Source organism: Cololabis saira, chromosome 8, assembly GCF_033807715.1.
Source record: "Cololabis saira isolate AMF1-May2022 chromosome 8, fColSai1.1, whole genome shotgun sequence".
Taxonomy (NCBI): Eukaryota; Metazoa; Chordata; class Actinopteri; order Beloniformes; family Belonidae; genus Cololabis; species Cololabis saira.
This window is the reverse complement of record NC_084594.1, coordinates 7,675,133-7,694,182: the sequence shown is the minus strand read 5'-3', so window position 1 is coordinate 7,694,182 and position 19,050 is coordinate 7,675,133. Positions and strand designations below refer to the sequence as shown.

At 38.6% G+C, this 19,050-nt stretch overlaps 1 protein-coding gene across 1 annotated transcript in view; it reads right to left on the bottom strand.

The window, feature by feature from the left end:
- The window catches only part of LOC133449258 (inositol hexakisphosphate kinase 1-like), a 42,673-nt gene that overhangs the window by 23,283 nt on the left and 340 nt on the right, over positions 1-19,050 (bottom strand). The window contains exon 2 of the mRNA XM_061728390.1: positions 595-834. The gene's annotated coding sequence lies outside the window, so the exon portion shown is untranslated. The remainder of the gene's footprint in view (positions 1-594; positions 835-19,050) is intronic.

Here is a 19,050-nt window from a genome sequence, read left to right as displayed (position 1 = left end):
GAAGGAAGGAAGGAAGGAAGGAAGGAAGGAAGGAAGGAAGGAAATAAGGAAGGAGGGAAAAAAGAAGGAAGGAAGGAAGGAAGGGAGGAAAGAAGGAAGGAAGTGAGTAAAGAAGGAAGGAATGGAATAAAGAAGGAAAGAAGGGAGTAAAGAAAAGAAGGAAGGAAGGGAAGGAAGGAAGGAAGGAAGGAAGGAAGGAAGGAAGGAAGGAAGGAAGGAAGGAAGGAAGGAAGGAAGGAAGGAAGGAAGGAAGGAAGGAAGGAAGGAAGGAGGGAAAAAAGAAGGAAGGAAGGAAGGGAGTAAAGAAGGAAGGAATGGAATAAAGAAGGAAGGAAGGAAGAAAGAAAAGAAGGAAGGAAGGGAGAAAAGAAGGAAAGAAGGGAGGAAAGAAGGAAGGAAGGGAAAAAAGAAAGAAGGAAAGGAGTAAAGAAGGAAGGGAGAAAAGAGGAAGGGAGAAGGAAGGAGAGAGCAGGAGGAAAGAAGGAAAGGAGAATTAGGTCATTTTGACCCGAAGACAGTATAAGGGTTAACCGTAAAAAAAAAAAAAAAGGGGTGATTTTATCTGAACATTCTCCAAGCTGGTCCGGGTCTCACCCTGGGCATGGGCTCTGTTGTGCAGTGACGGGGAGGGGGGGGTGCAGGGCACCACGGGCTGCTGGGAGCGCACGCCGGCCCCGGGGGGAGGCGGCGCCAGACCGAAAAACCACCTCGCAAAGCCTCCAATGAGAGTGCTCCAATCCACGGCCAGCAGCAGCGAGACCCGACGAGTGGCGGGGCCGAGGAGGAGGCACGGCGGGAGGAGCGGGACGTCCGTCAGGCAGGAATCAGCACTGCCTACCAAGAGAGGACACAACATCGAGTTTAACTGGAATGTTTCACAGATCTACATCTGTTTTTGGTAGAATAAATAGGCGCACCACATTTTAGAGCTAAAAAAGAAAAGGTTAACTGATCAATCGTTTTCCAGGGCTTAATTTTCTAACCAAAAAATAGTAATCTGACATACTGAATATATAAAAACATACATTGGTGCACTCCTATCTTGACTTAAAGGTCTCTGTACTGTTGACTGAGCAGACAAGATCTAATAAGATAAGATAAGGTAAGTTAAGATAGTCCTTTATTGATCCCCACAGGGGAAATTCGGGAGCGACAGCAGCTCAAAGTCGGACAACATGAACTCAGACTAAATAAACGATAAAGATACATTTTAAGTATGAAAAAAAAAGAAAAGAAACTGAACAAGTGAACTGTAAACTGAATAAATGTCTAATAAAGAGAGAAAATAAATATAATATAAATATAAAATGTAAGATGCCTCCACATTTGTTTCCACCAGACTGCGTCACACAAGTGAACGACATAAAGACATATTTTTAACCTTAGAAAGTAGAAAAAGATCAGTTACTCTCGTTAGACCTCTTACTCTCACTCCCAAAGTTTAGAGATGAGTTTAACCTAACGGATAAATCAAACATCTTTTTGTAGATGTGTAGATTTTGCTACCGAGATGCGCTCAAAGCCGTGTGCCAACAATCTGAATTTTAAAACATCAGCAGCAGTTTGACCAGTTAGTTTATAATTTCAGGATTGATTCTGTCACAAATAAATCAAAGCCTGTAATGATAAAATCAGAAATGACTGATAGAACCAAGGATTAAAACTAATAAAAACGTTGGAAATGAGGGACGGCAGGAGAAGACAACCAGAAGATTTTACACCGGCAGACCTTAAAATCATCTGTATTAAGTACACTTGGTAAACCTAAAAAGGTTTCGTGAGTATATACACACATACTTACACATATACAATTGATTATGGTCTATAATGCACTATAACGGAGTTGTGGTCATGATTTAATGCTTGTTGCCTGCCTCTTCCTCAAATACTGCTTCCAGAGACAAACCCCAATAAACAGTTTGGACTACAGTGGGAGAGAGAAAATGTGACCACGCACCTTAAAATTAATTTAAAAATGCTAGCCAACAGTCAGGTTCAGTTGTAATAAACAGGAAGCTTCAGTACCTCGAGGCTTTAGTTCTTCCTGAAGCCAGACGGCTGCTCCTGTCACCTGTCTCTTCATTCCTGATTATACAGTATATCCAACCTGCTCACAGAGCTGCAGGACTTTCTAACCATGTCCACATCTCTCAACCTCTGACGTCCCGCCTCTGAATCAAAAGAGGCTGGGACACAACTACCTGCCCCGTTGGGGGGGTTGTACCAGGTCAATGGAGGGAAATCTTGATCGTTATACAATAAAAAATTAATACGTTTTTATTTTTTCTCAAGTTATCCTGCAGCGGTTGGTTTTTAGGTCCATTCCTAGTTCAATGATGGTGCTCCGATGCAGCACAAGCCTGCACCAAGCCCAGTTTTCAAATCTCTACCTCATTTGGCACCTTCAGAACAAACCTGAGTGTCTAGACTTGTAGTTTTCGAGACCGGTCTTGGTCTCAAAGCCACTTTTTTGTGGTCTTGTCTTGTTCTCGGGTCTCTCGGCCTCCCCGTGTCTCGGACAATTGAGATGCCGTTGCACCAAGGTGACAGAATCTGGTGATCAGCAGTTCTTCCTCTTGTTAATGTACAGTTTTGGAAACCATTTGTATTTTGCATTTGATTTAATGTTTTGGTGCATCTGCATGTGTGTCTGTATTTAATTACAGTTTTGTGTTTATAACGGCCTTGTTTGAATAAAAATATGAATAATATTTGCATATCGTTGTGATTGAAGCATCAGGTCCATTTCAGTGATGCTGATATACGGTGTAATCTGATTACTATAATGGTAAATAATGTAATTTCAATCTTTAATATTTAAAATTCATGTTTCATCTCCAAATTAAGTCCATTTTAAATCAGTAACATTTACTATTCATGACTTTTCTGAGGTGGAGGGGGGTGTTGGAGCTGGTTATTCTGCTAGAGGACTTTGGGACTAGTTAGTAGTCGTGTCAATCCTTAAAAGCACTGGAGTCAATCCTCCAATAGTGTAGAAATAGCGGTAGTGCAGTCGCCACACATATCTGATCTCAGCTGATGCATGGAAACATTTCTAGTGAGTTCAACATCATCATCCACTTCTCTGTGTTATTGTGCTGCAGTTGAATACAAGCTCATATGGAAACTAGCTGAACCAGGATGGAGCTGATGTTCTACAACTCACGCAGGATGAGGAAATAACCAGGTTTATTTTTGGTCTCGGTCTAAAGCCTGAGTTATGGTTCTGCGTCAAAACGACGCCGTCGCTGACGCCGTCGCTGACGCCGTCGCTGACGCCGTCGCTGACGCCGTCGCTGACATGCACCTCCCAAAAATTGTAACTACCCGTCAAGGCGACGCAGACCAAACGCAGACGAGAGGGCTGTGATTGGTTCGCTTGGTAGCAACGCATTTCCGGTTTCCGGTTTGAAGCAGTCGTGAACTTTCAGCGCTCTTTTCTTCGTGTATTTTTGATTTTTTTTGTTTAGTTTTTTTGCACAATAGTTGTCCTTATCTCTTTGATTCACTGTGACCGGAAAAAGTTGGATAAACCATTCAGGAAAAGATCGCAAAATAGTGGTCGCGGGGGGTACTGCACCGCGGCGAAATGGAGTGACGGAAAAGTCCAAAGGGTTCGCGACGGCTTCACGGCGACGGCGTCGATTTGACGCAGAACCATAATTCAGGCTTAAGGGTGAATTAGTCTTGGTCTTGACTTGGTCTTAGTACTCTCTGGTCTTGGTAGTGTGCTGGTCTCGGTTTAGGCGGTCTAAACAAGTCTACACTTGTTAGAAGTAGGTAATATCCACTGTCAGAAAGAACCATGTCAGTAATGGTCAGGTAGATGAATCGAGGCAAATCTCCAAGCAGAGCAGTGGAAGCTCTTCAAACAATTCTCATACGGCAGTAATGATCAGATGTGCCATGAATAAATGTTGGACATGTTTACTCTTAAATCCCCTGTACACCACAGACGTGACCCAAGGTGACTCATTCCAACTGGCGGAGTGAAAAAGGGATGAACAAGTGGAGGACGGAAGACATACGCCCATTAATGATGACAGGCCTGTGTTTCTGAGGGCATTATCTGGCCATTATGAGATCTAACCCACAAGTGTGAGCTCAGAATAAAGTAGCAACACCAAACACAGCCGAAGTCACAACACGAAACACTGCAAAACAAGCCTTCATCTTTCATTCTCTCCAGAAATGTGGATTATCTCAAATTTGTGAGAAACATGTCATCTAATGTCGAGCCAGCCTGATGCTGGAAGACACTCATACAAGGACGCACGCTTTTGCACAAATACATTTCAAAGTTAGAGGCAAATAATGAACATGAGGCCACATCTGCTGCAGAATCAGTGAAATCACAGCGACCATTCCCAACTTCCATCCCAGTGGAGCAGGCGTTTGTTCATCCAAGACAAAAGCTTGGCCCTTTACCGCCTGATGTACGATTTAAGATATTCAGAAGGGGTTTTTGTTGTTTTTTTAACCTATTTCAACTGTCATTGAGCACGAGGAGCACATATTTATAAATAAATACAGACTTAAAACATCATATTACAAAAGATACAACAATAAATGTGGAAAGAAAATACTGGAAAAATGCAAAACAAGAACAAGAATCAGCAGAACTGATCAAACATGATTTATGTATAGCCCACTAGCTTGGAAGCCAACCAGACAGATGAATAAAAACTAGAGATGCACCGATCGATCGGCAACCAATCGGTATCGGCCCAATAATCGGTTTTGATCGGAGATCGGAAAATAATTGTTCAAAGCTGGCCGATCAGATGACGTTTACAACAATAAACCGCCGCCCGCACGTGTGTTCCCACATCTCAGACCGAACTGACCCAAGGGGGCGCCGGCCTCGCCGGTATAGGAGTTTTACAATGTCCGAAAAGGACAGCAAATTTGCATTTTGCAAGGTGTGTCCAAAGGAGATACTACGAAGAGGAATGTTATAGAAGAATTTCAACACAACGAAGCTGATAAGACATTTGAAAGTTTTTCACACGAAGGAGTATATTGAGTTGCCAAAGTTGGCTGCAGCTAAGGCAGAGAAAGAAAAGGAGCAACGCCGCTAACTCAGCTGAACGTAACAGAGACTAGGCCCATGTTGAAAAAAATCGATTTCCCAATTCTAAATCGAAGATCGATTTTTTATTTTTATTTCTATTTTTTTTATGTATTTTTTTTTTCCATCATTACATTACAACTTTTGGTTATTTTTTTGTTTATCCCCAAAAAAGGAATGTTTTGTTGGACACGAGAATAACTGGTGCCGTGTTTTTGCCTTTAAATATGTTTAAAGGTATGAAAACATTAAAGTGTTAGGTTATAATTGCAAAAATTGTTTATATTTCATTACTTTATATACTGTCTTGGGGTTACATTTGCAAAAAATGCTAAAAACCAAATGCTCAAAAATTAAAAACCAAAATCGATTGCAAATGGAACAAATAAAAACAGAATGTTGGGAAAAATAAAACCGATTTCATCCGTCTCTGTTTCCTCCCTGGATCTGTTTGATAATTCTGACCCACATGATGTTTCTGTTTCAGTTCTATCAGCATTCTGGGAGCTGATTGGTCCTTACAGCATCATTAGCTGCAATACTTGCTGTTGAATCTCATTATAATACTAGTAGTAATATTTTGCATAACTACAGTAATATGCATCATATTGTCATATTGCATTGTCATGCAACAGCTCAAAAAACAGTTTTAATAACACTGACCCAAATCAATATCGGAATCGAATCGAATCAAATCTTGATAATCGATTCTGAATCGAATCTTGACATTTGAATCGATCCCCAGCCCTAGTTCCCACATCTCAGACCCAGGTGTCCAAAGGGGGCGTCGGCCTCGCCGGTATAGGAGTTTTACAATGTCCGAAAAGGACAGCAAATTTGCATTTTGCAAGGTGTGTCCAAAGGAGATACTACGAAGAGGAATGTTATAAAAGAATTTCAACACAACGAAGCTGATAAGACATTTGAAAGTTTTTCACACAAAGGAGTATATTGAGTTGCCAAAGTTGGCTGCAGCTAAGGCAGAGAAAGAAAAGGAGCAACGCCGCTAACTCAGCTGAACGTAACAGAGACCTATAAAACTACAGCAAGAAAAATAAAGAACTACAGCCTAAGGTAATGGATTCATGAGCCTTGATCATCAGCTGCTTTCTATTGTAGAAGACGTCAGGTTTAAACGCGCCGTAAGCTGCTTGGATCCCGGTACGCGCTGCAGAGTCGTAAATATTTCACTGATGAATGTCCGCCAGAGTTAAACCAGAATATATACAGTCACATCAAACCCTCACGCAGGACGACAGTCGTGTCAGTCGCTTCACGAGTAACATTTGGAGTTCTAGTGTAGAGTTGAGTTTCACTCACAAGAGTTTCCTGGGTCACACGCACCGGATGCTATCGCTAAAACTTTCACAAAGCTTAATAATTCATAATTCATATTTTATTTTAAGATTTAATTCCTCTTTCCACAGGAAAACTAAGGTTTATAGTTTACAACTTGTATCAACTTTTAGAGTGACATGTCTGCTGTTGTCTGTGTTGGTGCACACGTTGTGTTGTACATCATTATTACCACAGGAAAGTTTAAACTAGTAAACTACACTTGCTCTTTGTAAGCTGAATCTAAATCACCTCTAAGTGTGAAATATTGCACATTGCCTCAGCCTGAAATAAAACAGTCAATTCATGATACTTTCTCATCTCCTAATTGTTATACCCAATAATACAATGACAGTGTTGTGTACATGAGACAACACTATTGACGAATTTATGGATTTCACGCTGTGATCGACAATATCGGGATCGGCAGATACCGATTTTGGAGATCGGTTATCGGCTCTCAAAATCCTGATCGGTGATCAGTTTGCTTGTAAACCAAATTCACGTCTCACAGCGTGAAGAGTGAGCCAGCATAGCAGTTACTTCTGACGTTTTTTGTGGCGTCACATTAGGAATGGGTGATATTTTACCGTTCACGATATACCGTCAAAAAAATTCCCCACGCCCCACGGTAAGAATTTGTCATCACGCGGTAAAAACGATAAATTCCCGTTGATGACGTTTTTGTGTAACAAACATGGCGGAAGGCGGATCTGAGAGCGAGGAGCTCGTTGTTAAACGTGGCTCCAGCTCCGTTATCTGAAACTGGTTTGGATTTAAAAAGAGTGATGAGGAGCAAACATCCTCTATTATATGCAGAGTCTGCAAAAACAGAAGGAAATGGTTGTTACATTTTGATATAACGTTTGACTATTAGGGAAAAAAATTGCAATAGTATCTAATTTGTGGCATGTTCCAACCACAGGTTAATTTGCACATTTTATTTATATTAGAAGAGGTCATCATTGATATGATTTTATTTTCAGTGAACTTTTATTTATTTGTCCTGTTTTATTTATTTATCAGGTTGTATTTTTTTCTACTTTGTGATTTTATAAGCTAAGAAAACTTGAAGGACAGTGATACTTTTGCTGTTTGCTCTGTTATCCCACTGTTTAAGCCATACAGTTTGAATAAATGTTGAATCTGTTCTTACATTTCAAACTTGTTTCATTTGAGTCATTACAGTTTTGCAGTACAGGTGGACTCATTTAATTGGTTTTTATTAATTCAATTTAATTGGTGTAGTTTAGTAGCATTTAGTATTCTTTTAGAGCAGTGTTTTGGTTCCAAAGACTGAATGTGGTGATAGATTTATAGTTAAAAAGGTGGAGTTGAATTGGTATTTTTTTTTTTTTTAATCGCCATTTTTATCGTTATCGGGATAAATGCCAGAAATTATCGTGATACATTTTTTAGTCCATACCGGCCATCCCTACGTCACATCTCCACGTTTTCAGACATAATCAATTGAAAAAAGAAAATCACTTAGTAAAAGGGTTTTTTTACCGACAACTTAAATCTGAATTATTAAACAACTGACTAAAGCAAGTTAGCAATATGATCTAACGAGGTAAAAGATCTTTTAGAGAGTTTAAACTCTCCCTTTGGCCCCAACAGGTCTCGTCAATAAATGAATTTGCGCACCTCACCGTTCAGACAAACAAACAAACAAACAAACAGCTCCATCTCTAATCTGTTCCCTGCATCCAAATAGGTGTGGTACGTGACTCAAGCAGCTAACCAATCAGCTTGGAGGATCTGTGTGAGCACATCTTACATCATCAGCAATCACCGGGACAAAGCTGTGGGCTCACTCCAGCTTGACCGCGCGGGCGGAGTGATTAAGCTGCTATTCCTGACCGACCGTAGGTTCGCGTGTGAGAATCCTTCTGCCCTTCAATACATTAGAGATGAGACGGCTAATAACAGACTTCCAGGAATGTCTAAGAGTAGAAAGAAATTAAAAAAAAAAAAAAGGACGGCCCCGTGTTGTTGAATTTCAGGGGTTGCAGTTGTAGCACATTTGTCACTTTTACTTTTTACTACTATTACTACTACTACTACTACTACTACTAATACTGATTTAGCAGACGCTTTTATCCAAAGCGACTTACATCTGAGAGAACAAACACAGGGGAGCAATTAGGGTTAAAGGGCTTGCTCAAGGGCCCAAGGTGGTTCATTTTGGTTGCCATTCTGGGGCTTGAACCTGGATCCTGCAGAACCAAGCCCACCGCAAAAGGTTGAAAAGGCTGGTGAAAAGGTAGATTAAAATAAAATAAAAATAAAAAAAACTCACTGGGTTTGTATGTGTATATATATATGTATGCGTATGTATGCATATATATGTATATATATTAAATATAGTAATAATGCACATATATATGCCTTAGGTTTTTACCGGCATGGTATCAACCATTAATATGTGTGCGGACAAGGTTTATATATAAAAAAAAAAAAAAAAAAGTAGACTAATTTCTTGGAAGGCAGAAATGATTATTGCTGAAATATCTTGCTGCTTAAAATCCAAAAGTGACTGCAACATTACCAGCCAGACGAGGTTAGATGAAGAGTTGCAGGCGCTCGCTGTTGTTTAGACGTCCATTTCATCCAAAAACATCAAATGGAAGGAATGTTTTTTTTTTTCCTGAACTAATTTTTGGAGGGTTTGACGTCAACGTTCAGAAGTGACAAAAACCAGGACAGAAAACTGAGGACACACTTAAGAGTGCTTGGGACAAAAATGAGATAACCCAAGATTTTTCTGGCTCAAGTCCACCGTTTCAGCCGACTAAACTCTGCAGCACATTTCCTGACACCGTCGTTTGACAACATGTCCAATAAACAAAGCATAGAGATATGCTCGGAACAAGTTCACGACCCATCAATGTTTCATGTAAACAAACATGTAACTGGACTTCAAGATGCTGAAAGACTGAAGGAGAATGATTTTTGTATTCTACTTGATAATTGAATCAATTACTTACCCAAACCAACGTAATCACCTCATCCTTTCTGAGAAACTCTTCTAAGATGTAAACAAGTAGGGGACACCTTGGCGGCGCAGACGGTTGACTGAGCATGCTCGCAGACAAAGGCACCCCTTTCACCTGCATTAAAATCATCTGAGGTAATGAGATTATAATCACTCAGACGCCAATGACACGGGCGCACAGATGCAGACATACTGAAGACGCTGCAATGGCAAAGGTCTTTACACTTTATCTACATTCAAAACTGGGATCCTAGCATATTAATAACCGCAGTTATGAATTCATATGTCCAACTGTAGCTCAATTTATATGCCATTTATACAAAGTATTATGTTTATTTTTTTTAGCCAATTCGTCCCGTCTACACCGTTTACTTACAGGACTGTCTCAGAAAATTAGAATATTGTGATTTTTCTGTAATGCTTAAGAAAACTCAAATATCCTATCTCAAAAAATTTGAATATTCTGGGAATCTTAATCATAAACCGTAAACCATAATCAGCAATATTAAAATAATAAAAGTCTTGCAATATTTCAGTTGATTTGTAATGAATCCAGAATGTATGACATTTTTGTTTTTTTAATTGCATTACAGAAAATAAAGAACTCACAATATTCTAATTTTCTGAGACAGTCCTGTACATTAGTTGCATACAAGTCTTTCTATAATAAAGAATTATACGCATTTATCCCTGGACAACAATAGAGTCACAAAATGTTCAGCTTTAATAAACAAAATAAATGTTATTTCTTATTTATAGAAGGGTGATATAGCAATCTTTCAAGCCTGAAATGTTTATTTTCTTGTTTAGTTTGATGAAGATTTTTCTTTGTGACGTTCACATCGTGTTGGTGAAAGTGTGCAATGTTTATTCAAGTAAAATCAATGTAAAATTTGAAGTAAAACTATAAAACACTATCATAACATAGCCTGTGTAGCATTTTTCTAGATGACTGAATTAAAAGGGAAATTACTGGAGACTGAACCAAACTGAATATTCTGGTCGTACTGGTTACAGTTCTTTTTTTCCTTACTTTTTTTAATAAATCTGGATAAGAACTAACAGGAAATTTCTTTGACTGTCTGTAAACACTGAGAATGCTGCTGGAAACTGTCCACTATGACCACCGCCTGCTCTCGTCTGCTTTCTAATCGCGGCGCCACAGATATCAGACAAGCCTAATGACACCAGAAAAACGGAGACAAATGTAGGATTAAAATCTTAAAATCAGAATAATCGCAAAACAAATCTTAATTCGACAGAATGCAAATATGAATGGCCCTTACCAAACGTTGACGCAACGTCTGCATTGATTTAAAATAATCCAGAGGAAGCCGGCACAATCCTTAAAACAAAATACCTGCAGCTTTCAATGAGAAAACCAGTGTGGGCAAAATGTAAGAATACAAATTCTGCCAGGACGCCTGCCCAGATCTTATCCCTGCTGCCTTCATTTGTGGAAAATATTGTCTGTTTTGCCTGAAGATCAAATCAAAATTGCATCCCTGCTGCCAGAGGACTGCGACTTTATCTCGCCTCATCGAAGAAATTGGTTAGATTAAATAAAAAAAGAGGGAAAGAGCCAACTGTGTCTAACCAGGGGACTATTATAGTTGGCCGGAAGACACCATGGGTTTTTCCAGAGAGCTGGCTACGTCAAAAAGGTGTTTTGTTTAAGATAAGGCAAGGCAAGTTTATTTGCATAGCACATTTCAAGTACATTCAATATAGCATTGAAATGACTCAGTTAAAACTAAACTGGAACAGGACGGATCAATGCAAAAAAATAAAGTGGACTTTGTACGTGATGGCAGACAACAATCCTACTTTCAGCACATATGCTGAACATAAGCCAAATGTATTTCATGGTAAAGTGCCTGCAAATAAATTAATATTCTTATTGCAAATTTATGGATCAAGTTTAATTTCCATTTAAAATTTTTAATGCATTGGAATATTGGTTTTTGTACAAGCCACTTAAAAAAGTCCAGAAGTGTCCAGCTTTTGATTTTACAAAATAGTGAAAGGGAAAACTGTAAATTGCTAACAGTGGAAAACAGCACTTTAGGAGACAAAGCTGATGTTTTTATGAGCAGTTGATGCTTTAATTTATGAGCGGTTGATGCTTTAATTAATATTCAGGAAGAATCTCCTCCAAATTCATTAAATGCTGAGATTGAAGCCAACGCAGCATACGCGTTACCACAACCAACAACAACTAAAGTGTAGTTTTATTCTAAAATTGAGAGTTGTCCCTGGACATGAACACAGTAAAAAAAATTTAAGCTTTATCAAACAGCATAAATGTTATTTTTGATTTATAGTAGGGTGATATTGCAATCGTTCAAGCCTGAAATGTTTATTTTCTTGTTTAGTTTGATGATGATTTTTGTTTGGAACCTTTACATCGTGTTGGTGAATGTGTGCAGTATTAAATCCTTGGATGTTTCTTGTATTGTTTTCTATTGTGGTTCAAACTCTCCTAGGGCTAGGCAAGTGATGGCATTTTAATTCTGATATCACTTTTGGCTACTAAAGAATACAAAAACAATATAAATCAACTGCTTGGCCAGTTGAAGTCAACTGTATACTTGTTATCATTTACGGTAATGCCAGGGGGCTACGAGATAACAGAAAGTTGAAAGACTTATTTCTCCAAGTTTAAAACTTTAAAACCAATTTGCCTTTTGTCCAATAGTCTCATTCCACAGCAAATTAGGTTTATTTCTGGAGCTGCCAGTGGGAAATTACATTTGGCTTGATCGCAAATGAATACTATTGAACTTCATCTCCTGCTTTAGTGGAATAAGTATTTTAAGTAGTAAGTATTCCAAGAAGCTCCTAAGGGGTAACATTTTAAAACAATTATTCCAGTTTAGATTTAACCAAGCTGGAATAGTTTCCACTATTGCGTGTTTATCCATAAACCTCAAGACATTCTTATGGTGGATGAAAACGGAAAAACTGACTAAACGTCACACTGAGTCAGATAATATTTGAAGCAGAAGAAGCTAATGATGTTATTACTTGATCAAGCCATTAGAACAAAATTAAATCGGTATCTAATACAATTATACAAAATCACATTTCTTTCGGTATAACAACATAAAAATGTATGAGGGATATTATTTTATTTCAATCAGTAGAATAAAACATGTTTGTAAATTTGAACAGATCCTATTTTCCAAATGATTTTTAAACCATTTGGTTTGGTCAAATCTCAGATACGTATTTATGATACAGTATTCCTGACAGAAGGGAAAAGATTTATAACATAAACAGTTTTGTGTTAAATTACCTTTTACAGACATTTGCCTTCAACACAATATTCTCTGTCCTTTTTCACCATTCCCCAAATATCATACATGTACTTAAGCATGATAATTACAAAAAGTATGACAACTACCTATTTTTTTTGTACAACAGAAAAACATATTCCAGGCCTTTTTTTATGTTGGTAAAAACAAACAAGATTTTCACAACCCTACCTTAACATAATGAGGAATTCAGTGTTTATTTGTTTTTTTGCTGAGGTGCTTTACTTCTGTGGCTCAATGATGCAAAATAAGGGCTGGTGCTTGTTACTGCTGACACACACCACATTTGCCTGGGAATCCTCGCTATCACAAAGAAAAACTTTCCAACTTAAGTACAACAGACCAATGAGCAAGTATGAGCAAGGGTGAAATTAAGGAAAAGAAGGGGAATAAATTAGGAAGAAGAAACAACGACGACACCGGGAGACTTCGGAGGGACCGAGGGGGTTGTTGAGGGAAAGAGATTTCAGCCGTTTCCCAGTATCATGCAGTCCTCCAGAAAGCAAACCCAAAAAGCACATCTGTCATACTTAAATATCACAAACTACAAATGGGACGACACAAAAACACAAACACAGCTGCTGCCTTTTCCCCTGACACTACTCAACAGCTGCTGAGGGACACACGCACACAAAACCAGGAGGACAATCTGTCCCATCAACAATTATCTGAGAGAGAAGACCCATCACAACAGTCAAAACACACACCGTCCCATAAAAATTATAAGTCAGGGGTTGCCATGCCAATCTGTCAGTTAATAACTTTGCCATGTCAGTAAAGGACATTCAGATCATGTTTTTAGGTCAAAATCAAGCCGTCGGTAGATTTGACGGTGTGACATTGTTTTTTGTGGTGTCAAATGCAGCAAGGTGTGACACCAACTACAACATCAACAACAAATATGCAGCCAAAGGAATTTCTCTCTGATAAGATTCATCAAAATGTTATACGGTGGAATAGTTTTCTTCTTGGTAAATAAAATGGACCCTGGGTGAATAAACAGTGAGAGGAAATTAACGTGCGTGCTAGGGCTGGGCGATATGGACCAAAAGTCATATCTCGATATTTTCTAGCTGAATGGCGATACTCGATATATATCGATATTTTTTCTGTGCCATAATTGGGGTTTCCCCCAAAGCATTATAGCATAGCATCTCTGTTAGCTTCATTTTTTTCCTGAGGCAAACCCTTAAAAAAAGTCAGTTTTAATACAAAGCTTCGTGCCAAATGTCACACAGGTTCCTTTATTAACAGAGGTCTGCACAATATCAAAATGTATAAAACAAATGAAATAAAAATAAACTGCCTGCATATATAGAATAAAAATGCTTCTTGAATAAAATAAAACAAATATCCCTTTCCTGCATAACAATTACATTAAAATACACTGTGCAATTAATACAATGTAGACAGTAACAGGCAGACTTTTCCACTGAGGTTGACAGTTGTGCAAATAACAAAACATTTGTGAAACATTCAAGTCAATTTGTCACAAAATAAGCTATATCAAAATCATTAAAAAAAAAAAAGCTATATCGATATTGTCTCGTACCATATCGCGTTTGAAAATATATCGATATACATAAAAATCTCGATATATCACCCAGCCCTAGTGCGTGCATATATTTCTAGAGCCGCTTTAAAGAAACTGACTGGAATAAAAAAAAAACCATAAGCTACCATCTTAATACCTAAATCCAGAAAAATATTTATACGACACTGAATATCATAGGAGTAAAAATAAAAATTTAAGGGCATAACAGTTTTCTACAAATGCATATTAATCCCAACACAGTTTCCTGTGTTTCCTGTCTTGGCGATATATCACTGAGATGTTTTGGCTAAAATACCACACAGAAAACAATCGATCTTTTCATAGCAGCCACTTTCAGGGGAAGTCCCTCTTTTGAGATCACTCCAAAATCTCTGTGTAACCATGAAAACATAAGTTTGGACAAAAATTTCATTCAATAACGTTAAAAATATGTTATTACCCTACAAGAGAGCGTACAGTACATACTCTCACTGCTAAAATTGACTCGAAAAGCAACCCATGCTACCACCACCACATAGAAAATGGATAGAAAAATACTTGACTGGCAATTTTATTCTCAAATATGTTTCCCTTTTCTGGCAATTGACCTCAGACAGTTGGAGTTGAACAATCTCCCAGTGAGTCACATTGGCACATCACTGCTGATAGAAACTCTGAAGGCACAAAAGGGCCAGATTTGAACACAGACACAAAGAAAACAAAGGATGCTCCAAGAAGTAAAGTGAGAGTTTATATTGGTGTGGCGCTTCCTCGAAGGGTTGAGGAAACCAGTCTATTTCCAAGAATAGACTAAACAACGATACCATGATGTCATATTTCTATTGGACAGGTGAATGTCCTTTTACCTTTTCACATTTGATTCAGGTCGTTTAAAGGTATTGTGACATCATTTTTAAAATGCTTTTAACACTATTAAAAGTCTTGGCCAACATCCCTCAAATGTGTCTAAAAGAGTGTAACAAGAAAAACTTCACTCTAGTACTCTTTTCCTGGCTATTTATTACAGTGTTTTTTTGCGCCGTGAAAAATGCTTCCTTTCCCCCCTTTCCTGTCAATCATTGCTCCGCTCCTCCTCCAAACCTCCTCCTCCTCCAGCCATACGCTCACAGCGGCGTCGGAGCCGGGAGCGACAGGCGAAGCATGCACGGAAAAGCAGGAGGGCGAACCACAGCAAACAATCATAAAAATAAAGGCATGCAAGCAGCACTGTCCCCTTATCTTAAGTCCAGTCAGTGGCCGCGGGTCTTCTTAGCAGTTTTCCTCCGGTGATTAGAACAAAAGAGGCTCTAAACAACTCCGTGTTAAACCTCATTTATGGTTCCGCGTTAAATCGACGCAGAGCCTACGCCGTAGGGTTCAGCGTATGGTGCGCGTCGCCGCGTAACCCTACGCCGTAGACTCTGCGTCGGTGTAACGCGGAACCATAAATCAGCCTTTATGGTGCACTGGAGAGGAGAGGAGACAGGGAGCTGGGTGGAGGGGGCGGTGATTTAGCGGATCGTTACGTAACGATCCGCCACCAAACCACATGCGCCGTTTTTGCATAGTTATGCGGAAAATCCCAGAAAGCACACAATACACTGAATGTTAAAAGTTCGTTGTTTTTTGGGTGTAATTGATGTCAAGACACCCAACAAAACACAAAAAATCCAGAAAAATGTGTTTTTCATGTCACAATCCCTTTAAAGCCTTGTCCTTCGGACAACATCAGAAAAACTTTTGATTCCTGGTTTGCAGCTAGACTACAGTGTTTTATAACTTAGACTTTACTGTATCACACTCAGACTATCTCATTCTTGCAAATTTTCCAACTATCGTCTAATCCACTTTTACAAGTATGGCCTGCCAGTTCTGATTTTTGATGACTCAAGAGTCTCTTTCTAAGAGTTAGTACTGACCACATTGAAAATCATTTTAAAAATATGACTTTTACACTCTACACATCTGTAACTGGTTACACACAGTCTTCTCTGCCAATGCAAATCCACAAAAGTAAAGCGCTTCAGGTCACTGGATAGAAGAGTGTGTTCAAACTCTAAGAAAGGAAGAATTACAGTATATGCATTTTATCCACCAGATTACAGGTCCATACTCTTTGTTTCTATTTTATTAGTCTTGCCCCTTCGCTGATGACACCTGATACTATGAACTGATAGCCATGATTGTGTTTCACTGGAAATTAGGTAAATTGACTTAACCACATTACTTTTAATACTATTTCACTTTGATCCAAGGCCTATTTTATTTGTAAACACAAGATTTCTATCGTTTGTCTGTCAAATTCAAGGTTGAACTTGGGAAAGAGTAAGATGTCTATATGGGTACGAGTGGAAAGTGAGAGAGGCCTAAACTCAGATTATATTATCACAATAATTGGTTTACAGTACTACAATGCATAGTAAATAAATTAACTATAAAAATATAGTTAATAAAATGCAAGCTTGTGATCACCTTGGCAGAAACAGAGCAAATATCCGTTAGTTTACCTACTTCTTTGCTGTTATACTGCCATAAATAAACTAAAATTAACCTGACACACTTGTGCCTGAAGAGAAGCGGGTTATTTCAGAAGAATAATTGGCAATGCACAAGAGACACGAGGACCACTACATCCTCGGCAAAGCCACCAGTCGCTTTGACAGATGTGAAACCGTAAAGACAAAAAAGTATCTATCTGATGAGTGACAGTCTATTTACCTTTACCTGGAGGGAGCCTAATATGGATATACCTGTCAAGTCTCCCGTTTTGGCCGGGAAACTACCGTATTTTACCTCTCTTTCCCGCCGTCCTCCCGTATTAGTATTTTCCCGTCAATGTCCCGTTTTATCATATAATAATTTTTAAACTGCAAACTGAATTGCCACTAGCCTCGCGAGAACTGCCCCCTGCTGCAGCCTTGGTGGCCGTTCTTGCGAGGTTAGTGGCGACAACGGGGAACAAACTCGGAACAACAAATCAGAGAGATGGATGGATGTAACGAGAGAGAAGAAATCTCTGCCCAAAAAGCTAAGACTTCGTGTAACCGAATTTACTTTCCTAAAGAGGAACAGGAGTTCTGAAACTTATTTCAGCTAGAGGCGCGGAAACATGCCTCGTTGTCATCAGTCATGAATGCCAGAGATCCTCATGAGTGAAAATGACAAATTAAAATGTAAATGTTTCACTTGAAGACAATCAATGTGTATATAAACTGAACACATTTAAAATAAATACTTGTGCTTTAATTCCCCTTTGTGTTTTCATCTACGCTCTATTATAGGAATTACACAGTATTTCAGTGTCAACAAAGGTCAGCCTGTCAGATTCTGAGCACACAATTGTAGTTTGTAAGTGGTTGACAGGTAGATATTTTGGATTTCTTTAAACCTGTCTTAAAATGTAAGATACTGGACCTGGTTAGTGGAAAATTTCCCATATTTTTAAATCCAAAACTTGACAGGTATATATCTGCTGAGTGACAGTCTCCTTATTTACCTGTAAGGCTATCTGGAGGGCCTAATAAGCCTAATAGGGTGTAGACTAGAGCATCGTCGGCATGGTCAACATCACCATCATCTATCTAATCTATACATTAAGGCAAAGAACCTAAACCTTAATAAAAATGTAACAAAACATGTAACAGCACGATTACACTTAAGGAAGTCGGTCATAATAATGCAAGATGCAGAAAATCTCCACAGAGCTGCTTCCAGACAGGACAGCTTTTGGTGAACCCACCTTTTAATCCTGAAACCAAGACACATCCAACATGGAGAACAAACGTGACCAACGTTTACTAACACGGCTACTGTTTAGTAATGGATGGATGGATTAGTGGGTAAGTGGATGGATAGATATATAGACAGATAGATATATAGATAGATAGATAGATAGATAGATAGATAGATAGATAGATAGATAGATAGATAGATAGATAGATAGATAGATAGATAGATAAATGGATGGATAAATGGATGGATAAATGGATGGATAAATGGATGGATGGATAGATAAATGGATGGATGGATAGATAGATAAATGGATGGATGATAGATAAATGGATGGATGGATAGATAGATAAATGGATGGATGATAGATAAATGGATGGATGGATAGATAGATAAATGGATGGATGGATAGATAGATAAACGGATGGAATGATAGATAAATGGATGGATGATAGATAAATGGATGGATGGAATGATAGATAAATGGATGGATGGATAGATAATGGATGGATAGATAGATAAATGGATGGATAAATGGATGGATAGATAGATAAATGGATGGATAAATGGATGGATAGATAGATAGATAAATGGATAGATGGATAAATGGATGGATAGATAGATAGATAAATGGATAGATGGATAAATGGATGGATAGATAGATAAATGGATGGATAAATGGATGGATAGATAGATAAATGGATGGATAGATAGATAAATGGATGGATAAATGGATGGATAGATAGATAAATGGATGGATACACAGATACACAGACAGATAAACAGATAGATAGATAGACGGATGTATATCTGTATAGATGGATACACAGATAGATAGATGTATGTATAGATGGATAGACGGATGGATAGACGGATGGATAGACGGATGGATAGACAGATAAACAGTTAGATGTATAGATGTACAGATAGATACATAAACAGACAGATGTACACTGTATAGAACGATCAGCTTCAGCTGTCACCGGCAGCTTGTTGACCTTAGCCTGGCAACATGCTAACGAGCCCAGTCACTAACCAGTCCGAATGAGACAAATTAAACTGCTAA